The 14,573-nt window shown below is 40.9% G+C and overlaps 1 protein-coding gene across 2 annotated transcripts in view; it reads left to right on the top strand.

The window, feature by feature from the left end:
- kalrna (kalirin RhoGEF kinase a) overlaps positions 1–14,573 on the top strand; it is a 213,456-nt gene that overhangs the window by 141,449 nt on the left and 57,434 nt on the right. The gene's annotated exons all lie outside the window — the stretch shown is intronic.

Genomic DNA, 14,573 nt, shown 5'->3' with positions numbered 1-14,573 from the left:
TAAAAGTTAATGACCCAGAATGTATTGATATACCTTTGCCAACGTGGTGGTGTTGTTTCTGACAAAGACTTCTGGCTCTGGCTATATGCTGGTGCAGTAAAAACTTTGCTTACTGAGTTGGTTGAGTGTTAAAGAACAAGCTTTATTGTTTACTACCAAACACTATGCTACTCGTATATATGTTATTAATGGAACTAATAAATGTCGAAATACAATATTTGGGCACACACAGACATGTCACGCCTTCCAAACTTTTTAAATCCACTTGCACACAGTCCTGTTTTGACTTGATTTTCTGCATGAATGGAGCCGCTGGGAGAAAAGACAGCTTGTGTGCAGCCAAGTCCTGTGTGATCTGTGACTTAAAAAGAAAGACGTCTGTGTGCAGTCCTCTTCCCGCAGCTGTTAAAAGTTTGAAATCTGAGATTATGAGTTTGTAATCTGAGAAAAATAAGTGTTTGAGGTTTAGTTGTTGAGGTTTGGCCACTGATTCAGATGCTAATCCAGATCATACATGCTGTTGACTTTCACTTAGTGTGTTGTAAAGCTGGACTGCGGGTGGGAATGTGTGTACGTGTGTGTGTAATTGGGGAGGTTAATGGTTAAACAGGGTGTGTGTGTGCCAGGCAGACAGACAGACAGGAAACAGGCCATTAGCTGCCACGGAGAGACGGGATAAATAAAATGTGAATGTCCAGACGGCTGAACTGGATCCAGTTTGATTCAGATTACAGAGCAGACACTCTGGGTAAACAGTGTAAACACTGTCATGCTGTTATTTTGCAGCACACGCCATCCACACCGCTGCCCACAGTCAAAAACATTTTACATGTTATTTGTGCATCAACAACTATACAAAGGGTGTAATTTAGACACAGCTCTCATGATGATGATTATCAGTCTGTTATGTGCAGCCTTGATGGTTTAAAAAAAGGGCACACAGTATTTTAGAAATCCATAAATGACCTGTCATTTTTTTGTTTTGTAAATGGATCTAATGCCTTATGCTTTTGAGAATTCATCAAATGCTTTGAAGCAAACAAACTAGGCAGGTTAACTTCCATTTTCACTTCCTTTGTTACGGTAAATTGAGCCTTTATTTTCCCTGGAGATCATACCTGAGGCAGACAGAGGTGCTTAGTGTAAGCCAGGCTTAGAAGGAACCAGTCTAAATGCAGATGGTGTCTTTATTTTATGGTTATGACATTGTGCAATCAATTTACGTCAAAATGATATGTTATGGCAAAACAAAATCTAGTCTATTTCCACTTTAAGATGATTTACTGTCATTGCATGATAAACGAGGGCTGGGCAATTTGTAAAAAAAAAAACAAATTCATTCATTAATGTATTTATTCAAATCGTAATTTAAGCCTTGAAAATCATCAAGGTTTTTCTCATTTGGCATGATGTTCAGATACAAAAAAACCATTACCATGAAACTTCAGTGAAACGCCCAGTCCCTTTTACTTGCCTGGTTTGGCTACACATCTTGACAAATAAATGCCTGTCTCAACTTGACGCCTAGTCTGGTTGACAAGCAGTTATTTTTTTTTTTAATAGAAGTTCTTTGGATGTAAAATGGGGGTTGTTGTTGGCTACCTCAAATTATGTGTCCTTTCCTTGATTACCCTGTAAGTTATTCATATTCCTTTCGTTCGTTAGGGTCCCCAGATCAAAACAATCAAAGAAAATTAATCCAAGTTGTGAGTATTGTTTTAACAGGATAAAGTAGTATTGTGTCAGTATGCAAGTTGCTGTAATCCTCGAGTGTTGAAACTCACTCTCTCATTGATGCGCTGTCTGTTGGAGCTAGATCAAAAGAATGATTCACAAATGATATATTATCTGAAGCCTACTTTTTAAACAAGTATTATTCATACTGGTTTAATATACAGTTTGATTGTACTTGCGGATCTTTGCTGAGCAACAGTTTTGTGTGAAAGGAATTGAAGGCCTGTCCCAAATTAAGGCCTGTTGATTTCAGTGATTCGAGTAAATAATAGCACAGAGTGTTAATTGAAATTTTACAATCAACAAATCACAAAAGGAAAATGCTGACAAAATAAAAACAATTGCATGCTGAGGTCAATTGATTTGAGACCATTGCCCTGGGATAGTGAGAGTGTCAATCTTGAGACTGTGTGGTAGATAATTCCACATGTTAGGTGCACAAAAACTAAAGACAGATCTTCCAAGTTCAGAATAAACCTGTGGCATTTTAAGCATAAAGTTAGTTTAGTAGAGCGAGTTTGAGTCCTTCTCTGGTCCAGTCCAGCGCAATTTTTTTGTTGAGTGGTGAATGTCCAATAAGAGATTTTTGGATGAAGAGATACAAGTGTTTATAATGCCTTTGTGTCCGAGAGCACCAACCAGCTTGGTTATACAAAATGTTTTGGTGAGTGTCAGAGGGATCTGTGGTCATGAATATATCAATATTACTGCCATTCAATGTAGACAGGTGACGGCTGTTGGAATCAGTATTTCTTACTCCAGAAAAAAAGTATTAACTTTGTTTTGTTTGCATTAAATACTACCTTACGAATGACAAGTGCATCTTGAAGAGCATAAAAATGATGAGATTACAGTCACTGAAGAGGCAATATTGTTAATATATATTGTAAACAAGACAGGACCCAGAGTTGATCCTTGTGGAACACCGATTTTTGGAACACCTTGATGTTTGCCCTGACTCTTGGTTGCCGTAATAGTGCACAATAATAGAATAGTCCACCTTATGCTTTAAAGTTTGCATGTTCTCCCCGTGTCAGTGTGGGTTTTCTCCGGGTGCTCTGGCTTCCTCCCACAGTCCAAAGACATGCAGGTTAATTGGTGACTAAGTTGCCTGTGAGTGTGAATGGTTGTCTGTCTCTATGTGTCAGCCCTGTGATAGTCTGAGTGGGTGGAAGTTCGCTGCATAGATCAGCCTCTCATTGGGCGGAACGAGCCACCCGCTGAAGTCCCACCCTACCACCTCCGGTTGTGTAGCAGTTTTCAACCGTTTTCAACACGTCCTTTACTAACTTTTGCGGTGTTTGATCTTGCGGGGATGTAGCCATTTTTCTGCCATGGTTTGCGTCCTGTAGGTGATATTTTTGTGGGCGTGTTACACCAAAACCTGTTTCCCCCCGTCAATATTTTTGCAAGCGCACCGTTGCTGTGGCACCGCCCAGAACGATTGTGATTGGTTGAAAGAAGTACAAGCAGCTGGGGCGTTTTTTTCTCCAATCTTGAAGTGAGAGTTGGCCCAGCCAGACCTTTCTTTTCTTGAGAAAGGTCTGGTGAGCGAGACTAGCCCTGTGATAGTCTGGTGACCTGTCCAGGATGTACCCTGCCTCTTACCCAATGTCAGCTGGGATAGACTCCAGCCCCTCCACGATCCCTAACAGGATAAGCGGTTATGGAAAATGAATGAATGAATGTGTCTCTTGAGTGTCTGCTGTTTACGGTCCGGAAGTCGGTTGCTGCCTTTTTATAAAGCCCCATCTGAGTGCTGTGGGGGGTACACATTCATTAACATCCTGGACACAGAAAATAACTGAAAAAATAAACTGAAAAATACACCGACACACTTCTATGGGGTCATAAGTGATGATTGAGAGGAATTACTTCTGTGTGAGTCTGTACGTTGTCTTTTAGGAAACACCTTTAAAGTGTTTAAAGTGTAGCACAGCCTGTGATTGAGTTGTTTGCACTTAGAGGAGTCAGTGTTGGTGAATTAAATGTTCGGTTTGAGTGGTTTAAATTGTCTGTGGAGCTTTTTCCGTTGTATCATCACAGAAGCAGGCTCTCATTGGTCACACTGCTTCAGTATTTTTCAGTGGTGCAGTAGGACTGTGGCTCAGACACCGTGGCTCAGACATAATGTACCACAGCTGAACTTTTCACTCTTTATGTTTTACTTTTGCCACTGTATTTTCAGCCAATACAACGCTGGGCTGGTTGGACTGGTTTCTGTGCTGTGATGCTGTTCTGCTCCCATGTGAAGAAACACCAAAACACTTGTTTATGGCACTTAGTGTTAAACTCATTACAGCCCGCACAGCAGCATCAGAGCCTAACATGTGATCAGGATGTAACACTGTTGCATAATGAGCTTGCTTGTGCCTTATGGCGTTGCTGCACAGACACTGTAGCTGTCTGTACTCTCTCTGTAAACATGTGGAAGACAATGTAATACTGCCACTGCTGTGCTTGGACTACTTCGTGGTGTTAATGAGTCTGCTGATAGTGCGGAAAGCATTGAGGGAGAGTTCCAGTTTCACAATGACGAACTCACTGTCACTTACTATGGATCTGGCAAATGGAAATATAGGTAGCTTTCTACACTGGGCAGAGATCAAGATGTGTTGACAGCTATACACAGGGAGGAGTTTCCCTGGAATAGAGGTGTATCTGGAGTTGCCCACTATTCACACTGGGGACATGAGGGATTTTTCCATGGTATCCGATCCAGGAAGAGACTACTCCAGTCCAACATCTGCTGACTGCTGTTATTGCCACACTTTCTTTCTCCTTAAACACAAAAACACCTTACTCCACTGTAGAGGTATCTTTCGTTATAGATAAATGTATTTACCACTCTATGGACTTGATATAGATGTGTTCATAATGCAAAACCAAATGTAGTCGGCTAGCTGTGTTCTTGTAAGAATACTTTTTACACATCTGCTGAAAGTGTCGTTTTTTTATGGATAAGCAGTAAGTCCACATTTGACTAGCGAACTCTGTTTAATCTTTACAGAACATGGACTTTGTTAAAATGAAAACAATTGTTAACAGCCATTGTTCAACAGCTCAAAGACTGCTCGGTCCTTTATCTTTAGCTGTGACAAACACCCTGGAGATATCTAGCTGAAGACGTGAAAAATGTTAATAAGCTTAATGTTCTGTTTTAGGAACTTTTAAGATTCTATTCCCCCAAAATCAAAAATATGTATTTTTCCTCTTACCTGTAGAACCATTTATTAGTCGAGACCAGTGGCTCCCAACTGGTGGGTCACAGTCTAAAAGTGGGTCATGAGTCCACTCTGAATGGACTGCAAGTGACTTGCCCACATGTCAAGTTCGTAAAAAGCACCACATTATGCTTACTATTACTTTACAGAGACGGCAAACTAGCTCAACGACATGGCCAAACGCAAGTATGAGGCTGAAAGTATTTAACTGTGAGACTTCAAACTAATGACTCAGGAGAAATCTGGACTGGCCTAGACCGTCTTCAATGGTTTTTTTTTTTTTTGGTTTTTTTTTTTTTTTAACTATGCCACACCTAACCAAAATACAGAGGTGAACTAGTTAGCTGACAGTTACGAACTGTTGAAATACATTGGTCAATTAGCTGTATTATTCCAAGTGTATGGACGCTCTTGTGAGCTACAAAGGATTGTTTTGTAATTTTTCAAGAAAGAGAGACAAGGTCCATCTCAGAAACCATCGGGGGCAAAATTGCAGTGGGTGAGGCTAACCCACCTAGTCATGCTACAACTGCTGACTTGCAACTAAAGGCAAGCGCAAACAGGAAAAGGCCCAAAAATATTCAGAGGATTATCTCAAGTGCAACTCAGTATATGTAGTAGGGGGCCCTTGCTCCATCTCTCTCTCTCAGCGAAGGGGTCCTTGGCCTGGAAAAACATTGAAGACCCCTGGTTAAGACCACAAGCCAAGTACTATTTAATTTCATTATATTGGAAAGAAGGAAGGCATCTCTATGATTGATATCTCCAACACTCTGATCCTAATACCAGAACAGTCTAGATCTAGATTTTTTTAGGGGTTAAGAATGGCTCTTTTGATAGTAAAGGTTGCCGACCCCTGATCTAGATAAATAAATAGCACTACAGGGATGAGGAAAATATGTATTTTAGATTTTTGGGTGAACGGTTCCTACAAACAAAAAATTATGGTGGAAATTTCACACCACTCTCCTAAGAAATATGTATTTGTATAACTCTTTTGCATTAGCTGAATCTGACCAGATTATAATTCCTGCAAAATGTTCATGTTCACATTGATAGTGTTGCTGTTAACTGTCAACTTTTTTTCATTTGTTTTCCTCACAACATTCGCTTCTTGAAAGCAAAGCGTGATTAACGTGTTTTATGGTCATGTTTGGGCAACGCGACGCTTGGCTGAGTCATGGGAAAGGTCTTGGTATTACTTGAATATTTAAAAAGTCAAATCTGATGTAAAGTGCAAGACAGAACATGAACCCTGGTTCTTTTGTGGTATAAGAACACGGCACGCTCTTCTTGCACTGGAGCAAAAGTGCCAGGGAATCTAAGTGTTGCAAACGAGTAGCATATGAAAGTAATTCCTCGGAGACGGGGTTGGTGGCCCCTGACTATCAAAAATATTTCCACATAAGCATGCACTGTCTCTCTGGCTTAACAATTTTTACTCCCTGGTGAACATTTCCAGGAGCCTGCGTGTGAGAGACAGGAGGGATACGACTGTAAAAATGACACATTTATCAAAGTAATGGTAACGTCTGTGGAGGCTAATATTTATTATCATCTTGATTTATTGCATTATTCTAATTGGATTGTGATTTCAAGCATGTAATTTGATTTGCTTTATGAAACCACTTTTTCTATTAGTCATGCCTGTTTTAAAGGGATGGGCGCGATGCCTTGTTGCCAGAAACAAGGAAAATAAATGGCTGCACGGTGATTTTAATGATCTGAATCTGTCACTCAGACATAAAGTTTACAAGCCTCTTGTTTTCTTGACCTTTGAACATAAACGTCCCGTAAAAATACAGACTATAAGATCCTGAAACATCTTCAGTGGTTACCTCACGCTACACCAACGAGTGTGACTGAAGTTCACCCAATAAAAGCCATCGCACATTTGTCACAGAACATTGTACTCATACTGATAAATGAGGGCTGCTGTGCTGCAGACTATTCAACTAATCCATCCCATGCTCGAGTAACGAAATGAAATCTTCTCCCGGTCATTCACCAGATAATTACTGCTAACTGAAGTTTCCTGATCTCAACAGGTTCCATTCATTCTGCTGCTGAAGGAGGTGAAGCGTGTTTGTTCTGCTTAACGCTGTCTTCCTCTGCTCTAACATATGACCATCACAAGCTGCCGCGTGCATGTGTGTGTGTTTTAAGTGCGCAGAAATGGTCATATGACAGTAGAGTAGATAGCAGCAGAGCACAAGACACATCCTTGAACACACAAACGAGACGGTCATATTAGAGTTCAGTTTAGTTAAGTTATTTGCACATACATGTGTACAGAAAAGACAGAAATGAAAATATTAAAGTTTACACATTGTGCAGGAGAGGTTAGAATCCAAAAATAGCTCATGGAAATATCTCCCCTATTAAATAACATTGATTACAAAGAAAAGATAACGACAAAGACTGTATAATTTATCAAAATTTCAACACTTAGCAACAACGAAGTCGAAATGTATAACAAATGAATCAGTGAAGTGTAAGTGATTGATTGGTCTATTGGTAGGTTTAGTCACACTGCATGCTGACAACTTTGTTTCTCTTAGTTTTTCACATTTTCAGACTGAACGCTTGTTTTCGTGTTCATAGATGATAACACATTGTGTCTGTTGGGTGTGAAAATGTTCAATATAACTTAAAAATCTATCCCACCCACAAAGTGACAAGTTGTCCTACAAATATTGTTTACTATACTTTATTTAGAAAATGTAAATTTCTATTAAACCGATATTCTCCTCTGCTGACAGTGAAAATCAAAAACTTGCTCAGGGATGGGAATCGTCAGAGGACTCACGATACAATATTATCAGGTTAATTAGGTCACAATACGATATTATTGTGATATGCTGAGTATTGCGATAAAATATATTGTGACTTATTAATTTTTTCCCAACTGCAAATTATTACCCCAAAGGAAAACTCTGTCAACATCAGTTTTACCTCCATAAGATAAACTTTTTTTGTTCATTTTTATTGCAGCAAAATGTGGCGCAAATCAGACAGACTGACCAACACTGTCATATAACCTGTCAGAAATACTACATACACCTGACAAACTAAACTGTGGGCAGATTTAACATCCTCTGTGAGGCCAAATTAAGCATTCAACTGAAACACTTAACATGTAGGTATCCTGCTAACTGAATGGCAACACCCATGTTAGAAGAGTTGTTTGTTACAAACATAATCCCCCATTCATGTGCTGCATTTTGCAGGAGGTCTGCAATGTCTGTGACGTTTGTGGACTGCTTTAGTGGACCGAAAAAGCAATTGATTTTATTATTCTAGTACTAAAAGTTGTATTAAAATGTGTATTTGCAAAAATTAATAGAGTATATAATGAAAGATCGATACTTGGCATCCATGTGTCAGTACAATATCAGCATGCAAAATATTGCGATACTATGCTGTATTGATTTTTGTCCCCAGCCCTTATATTGAGGCATATATGCACAAAAAAAGACCCAGTGCTTCCAATCACATTTCCTCTACTTGAAATACTTAAAATCCAGTTGGTTGGATAAACATTGGCAAATAGAGACAGTTTGGAAGTATAGTAATTTCATAAAATGGCATTTGAGTGACGGCCAGTTTGAACGCCGTTGATCAGCCATGCTTTACATTTTACAGATTATTGATGGAAAGTGAAGCATATAGTGTTTGGTTTCCCACTGAGCATTGGGACAGGATGGGAAGTGACAACATTTTATTGATATGATTGCCATTATTGATTCTGCTTATTGTTCTGATTCTTTATCAGTTCCCTCACCGATTCCTGATCACTTTTCTGTGAGGAAAATAGTTGCCCCACTCAGGTTTTCAGCTTAAATACAACCAATTTATTGCCTCTGAGTCTACACACGGTGAAACAGAGTTGATAAAGGCGTCTAACATCTAACTGAGTGAAATGAGAGAATATTTGTACAGTATTTGTTTCCAGTTAAGTTTTCTTAGTCATGAAAAATCTGTTAAGACTGCCCGCATGGCGCTGATGTTATTACAACAGGATATCAACCCTCAGTAACGGATGTGCTGCCCGACTGGGAAGCAGTGGCACTCGTGCGTAGAGTGTCAAATATATGGCATTCCTGGAATTCAAGCCCATGTTGTGTAGAAAGATGTTTCGGCGTATTGCTGGTGTTTCCGCTCTTCTTGGAATTAACATTTTACAGACATTACAGGCAGCACTGTGTCATCTTTCTTTATGAGCTGAAGCCATGCTTTGAACTGTTTCTTCCTCTCTGCCTTGTTGAAAGTTTCCAGTAGCTCAGATGCATGAGTTTGACATTAGATTTTTACGATGAACAACTGTCAAATAAACATGCTGGCATTTATGTACAGTAAGACAATAAACTACAACGGCTTTTTGATATCACCTGCTACAGTCAGTATGAGACCTGCTGTTTCATTAATCTGCACCCTGTCTGAGCAGGTTTCCACACCCCTGTAACACGCTGGCAAAACCAAATGAAGCAAATTAAATTATTAATAGTACATGAAGTTTGGTGACTCCACAATTCCCAGTATAGCTCCGCCTTCAACCTGAGTCCAGGTCTAATCAGCCAGAATAAGTGAAAACACCTGCGTGGGGGCTGCAGGGCCTTCTGACGCTGTGGCCATCTGTCAGGTATAAACTCACTTGCACCTTTTATAGAAACTGGGGTCCTTGTTGCTAGGAGATCTTTAGCCTTGCAAAGAGTGCCTGCTTACACACACATGTTAACACACACACACTCCCCCCTGACATTTTCCAAGACAATGAGAACAGGGCAGACAAGGTAGATAGAGGAGAACTTAATTCACATCCCGCGGCCACTTTTGTGTCATTAAACACACATTTGTCTTTTATTGTTCAAGTTAATTTACTGCTTTAATACTATAGCAACTATTTTTCACATTTGGATTGCGGCTAATATTAATTGCTTTTTCTGTGATAATCTGCATCTGCGATTCACCTTAATTGATCTCATTCATTATGTTTATGTAGCTCGTGTTTGTATCCTAAACTTTGTACAAGTAGAGCCTGTTTACACTCGGTATTAACACGGGTCTTGGGTGATCGGTTAACAAGTAAACAGCTATAGGTAAAGGTGTTAATGTACTCCTGGCGAATGCTAGTTCAACGTCTGCCCGGTTAGCACAAGCTAACGGGTACTAACAAAGTCACACCGACACCTAAACAGCTCAAATTGTTAACAACCGTTGGGTAACATTAGCTGTGTGATGCTAACAGTTAGCCCTGATACTGATATGTGTGTGGTTGGGCTTTCACTGGCTGTCCCCACTCAGCCTGGAGCTCACACTCCTGCAGCAGCAGTAGTGTCCTAGTGCCAGGGACATGAAGGGACTGCGGGTTAAGCTGGTGTGTTGATAGACAGAGAGAGAAAAAGCAAGCAGGGTAAGTGGAGGCTGTACGAATTAACACACTGCTTGCAGCTCTGCAGAGAAATAAGATTTTAGCCACTTTGAATTTAATGACTGTAAGTGTGCATTTAGCACAAAATATATCCTGCCGGTTAAAAACAACGAGGCAAACAAAAATGATGTCTGGCTTATTTGCATATACAGTGAGGAAGTAATATCCAATCATAAGTGGTCACTTGAGATGTAATATGTGACGGTGGGACAAGATCATGGTAGAGGAAGTGTTCTGGTTTACATTTGTAGTCAGTTTTGTAGTCCCAGTTCATATTTAAACAGTAGGTTAACAGTCCGTGTGGAAGGCATTGGCCAAAATGCAACCTGAGAACCCATCAGCTATCATCTGCTTGCTATAGGTTTATATTAGTTTTTTTTGTGTGTAGCTTTCTGTTCATAGAGAAAAGCCAAAATGACCGCACATGGAAGTCAAGTCAGGATTTATTTCTAGAGCACATTTAAAACAACGGCAGTCGACCAAAGTGCTGCACATAGGTGGTTACAGAGTTAAAACAACATCAGTAATAAAAATAGAACAGATGTAGGAAACAGCGATAAGAAAACAGGGCAAACATTAAAAAAGCAATTTAAAAAAAAACCAAACTTGATCATTGTGCTCAGGCTGAATGATACGCCAGGTGGAAGAGAGAGGTTTTTAGGGAGGATTTAAAAGTCTTTAGGGACTGGGAAGATCGAATGTGAAGGGGGAGCCTGTTCCAGAGCCTGGGGGCAGCCGCTGCGAAGGCTTACTTCGAGGTTTTAGTCTGGTTTTTGGCACCACCAACAGTAGTTGGTCCAAAGACCTTAAGGTTCTGGTTGTGGTGTGGCACAAAAGGAGCTCAGAGAGGTACAAAGGGGCCAGACCATGGAGGGCTTTAAAAACAATTAAAAGAAGTTTAAAATCAATACAGAAATGGACCGGGAGCCAGTGGAGGGAGGCTAAAACTGGCGTGATGTGGTCGCGCTTTTTCTTGCCTGTGAGGAGGCGAGCAGCAGCGTTCTGGACGAGCGGTAGACAGCACTGATCTGTTTGTCAAATTTGAATTGGCTATCAAAAACCACCCCGAGATTCTTTACAGAGGAACGAATGTTGGGGTTCAGGGGGCCCAGGAAATCTGCGGAGCTGCGTGGGGACATGTGGCCTCCAAACTGGATAATCTCTGCCTTGGACTCATTAAGATTTAAGAAATTAGAGCTCAACCAAGATTTGACATCACTCTAACAATCCAGTAGAGGTTGCATTGCGTCCTTGCTTAAAGACCTTAGTGGAAGGTAAATCTGGATGTCGTCAGCAAAACAATGGAATGAAATCTTGTGCTTTCTAAAAACATCACCTAGGGCTGGAAGAGGAAGTCTTGGCCTGGATATCTGCTGGCCACACTGGATCAGCCTGAAATATTGGCCCTCGCCCTGAGAAGCTTTGTTGTCATCAGACAATAGCCAGTGGGTCCCAAGATTGCACGAGACACATGTAGACTAACTCTAATGCCAGGTGTGACCAGAAAGACAGAGCTGTCCACTTGTGAGCCGTTTACCCAAGACATGTGTTTATACCAGGTCTGAACAGGCTTTAAGTGCATTCAGTGGTAAAAGTTACAGCCCCAAAAATGTGTAAGAATCATGCAAGTATGTAGAATCATCAAATTATGCAGCCTATTTCAAGTGCTTTATTTAGAGACGTCAGGAGGAAGAGGTTTCTCAGTGTTTTTTACGAGCCAAGGTGTGGCTGAGCAGCTCAGTTTTCAGTTTGTGACAGATGAAGTGCAGAGTGCAGATTTTTCGTTGAGCCACTGTGGAACCAGGACAGCAAACAGTCTTGACTCTGAGGGAGCAACGAGCCGATTGGCAGCAGCAGTGTGTGTTGGACGGACTGGGCTGTATGGTTTGACCATGCCTAATTCAGGTGAACAGCAGGTGCAGCTTTTCAGATAAGTCTGTCTCAAGATAGCGAGGCCAGTTTTGTTCACAACACCGGCTCCGTGTGCTGTCAGTGTGACTGCTGCCTGTAGGTGTGCGAGAGGTCAGGGAGGTCCCAATGATAAAATAACATGGGACAGATCCAGGTGATGTGTGGTTATGTTCGGCTGCAATAGTTGATACATTCCACAGTGCGATACACAACAGCCCTGCAGTCATCAGCTGACTGTATGTTTCTACAGTACACAGGTGTCCAGGTCAGGACAGTGCAGGAAGCTTTATCAGTGTTTGTTTTAAACACATATTTCCTCACACACACACCCACACACACACACACACACACACACATTTCAATCAGTTGAATTTGTTTTGTTGTCTGTGTGCCGTTGTTGTTAATTTATTGATTTATTATGACTCGTATGTTGTTTCAATTTAATGGAAGAAAAGGTCAGCACACCTCAGCAGTGTGACGTCAGCTCTGTCACTATCGTGTGTGTGCGCATGTCTGTTGACTCTTTATACAACCGATTTATTACGGCATTTTCACAGTCCAGTCCACAGCGTGGACCATGAGCACTTTATGACTAAAACTGTGGGTTGCATTTTCAGTGTCAATAATTTACTCTGAGAATTGTCCAGCTGAAAGTGTTTATAGCTGCTGCTTGAGATGATTTCTTTGAGATCACATTATCCTGCTCAGTGTGATCAGTTATGAGTGGGACATGATTTAACTCCCATGTCAGAGTGATGAAAACGTCCGACCAAGTTGAAATGTCAGACTAAGTCCAAACTTTTTATACTGAGTGTCTGACAGTACAGATCCAGTGGTTATATTATTCTCCATTCAGCTGTACAGTCCACTCTTGGGGTGCTTTCACACCTGCCCTGTTTGGTTCTGTTCAGTTGAACTCAAGTTTGTTTGCCCCCTAAGTGCAGTTCGTTTGAGCAGGTGTGAACACAGCAATCACACTCAGGTGCGCACCAAAACAACCAGACCGAGACCACCTTGAAGAGGTGGTCTCAGTACGGTTATTAGCGAACTCTGGTGCGGTTTGTTTGTGGTGAGAATGTGTTCCGACCTGGATGTGAACCAACTGCATGTGTGTCACATGACACATTGTTTGGGTTAAACATGAGCATGTTACAGTCCTGGAGGATTATTAATGTGCACCTCCTCCTGTACTGCCTTAATATGCACATTCAGCACATCCAATGCATCAAAACATTGTTTTCTAGTTGGAGCCGCGCCTCGTTTTCAAACTGTATGCTTTGACTAAAATGAACAATGACAGCAATATAGTCCACGATGAGCAGCGCTAAAATCAACCTGCGTAGTTGTCCCTCCACTGTGACATTAGAAAGTGTCACATTTATCTTGCAAGTGTACTCTTCTTCAACGTTTGCTTTACTTCCCGGATTTTTCCCACATGGAAATTCTGACCAATCAAGAGCAGCTTTCACACACAAGGCATTTGATCTCGTCCTCTTGTAAATGCTGCCGGGGTCTTTTTTTATAAGTGAATGAATAAAATCACAGAGAATTACCACATGTTCAGGGGCTTTAAAGGCTTGATGCATCTGCAAAAGTTGCTCGAATAGGCCCAAATGTACATTTTGTTTAACCCACAGTTGCTTTGGTGTGTTGACCAAGTTAAATGGACAATATAACACTAATCACAGTCTTGCCAGCTGTCGTACTGATCTCAGATTAGAGTTTATAGTCTAAAGATCAGGAGTGGTTCAGGTTTATATGGTGTGGCGATGTTTGTGATAACAGAGTGTTCACACATCAGTCAGTCGTCCTCAGTTGACTTCAGGACTAATTGAGGATTTAGTTCATCTCTCCAAACCTTAATGTGTGATGTTCACTTTCAGCTCTGTCTGTGTTGGTAAGGTTCAGTATTTGTTATAAAACCACACAGAGGTCGTGTCCTCATGCTGCTGGTTCGTCCTGTTCCTCCAGCCCTGCAGACAATTTATGTCTGCAAACAGAAAACTGCTACTGCTGGTGTTTTTAATCCAGAATGTAAAGTTTAGAGTCTTGTTATGTCACCTTTAGGCTCTACAGACTTGTTTAACACACACTGTGAAGTTCACAGGCACAAGAACATCAAGTACAAGCTTAGTTATGCACTTAATCATCTTCAGTATGGAAATATTCAGTGTTTATTGTGTCAACAGTGATGGATTAAGGATCTCTTCCTTTGCCATCAGATGACTTTACAGCAGATTCTTTGGGACTAAAATTTAGATTGAGAGCATTAA

The sequence above is a fragment of the Epinephelus fuscoguttatus genome, linkage group LG13 (genome assembly GCF_011397635.1).
Source record: "Epinephelus fuscoguttatus linkage group LG13, E.fuscoguttatus.final_Chr_v1".
Lineage (NCBI taxonomy): Eukaryota > Metazoa > Chordata > Actinopteri > Perciformes > Serranidae > Epinephelus > Epinephelus fuscoguttatus.
This window is presented reverse-complemented; position numbering and strand designations above follow the sequence as displayed.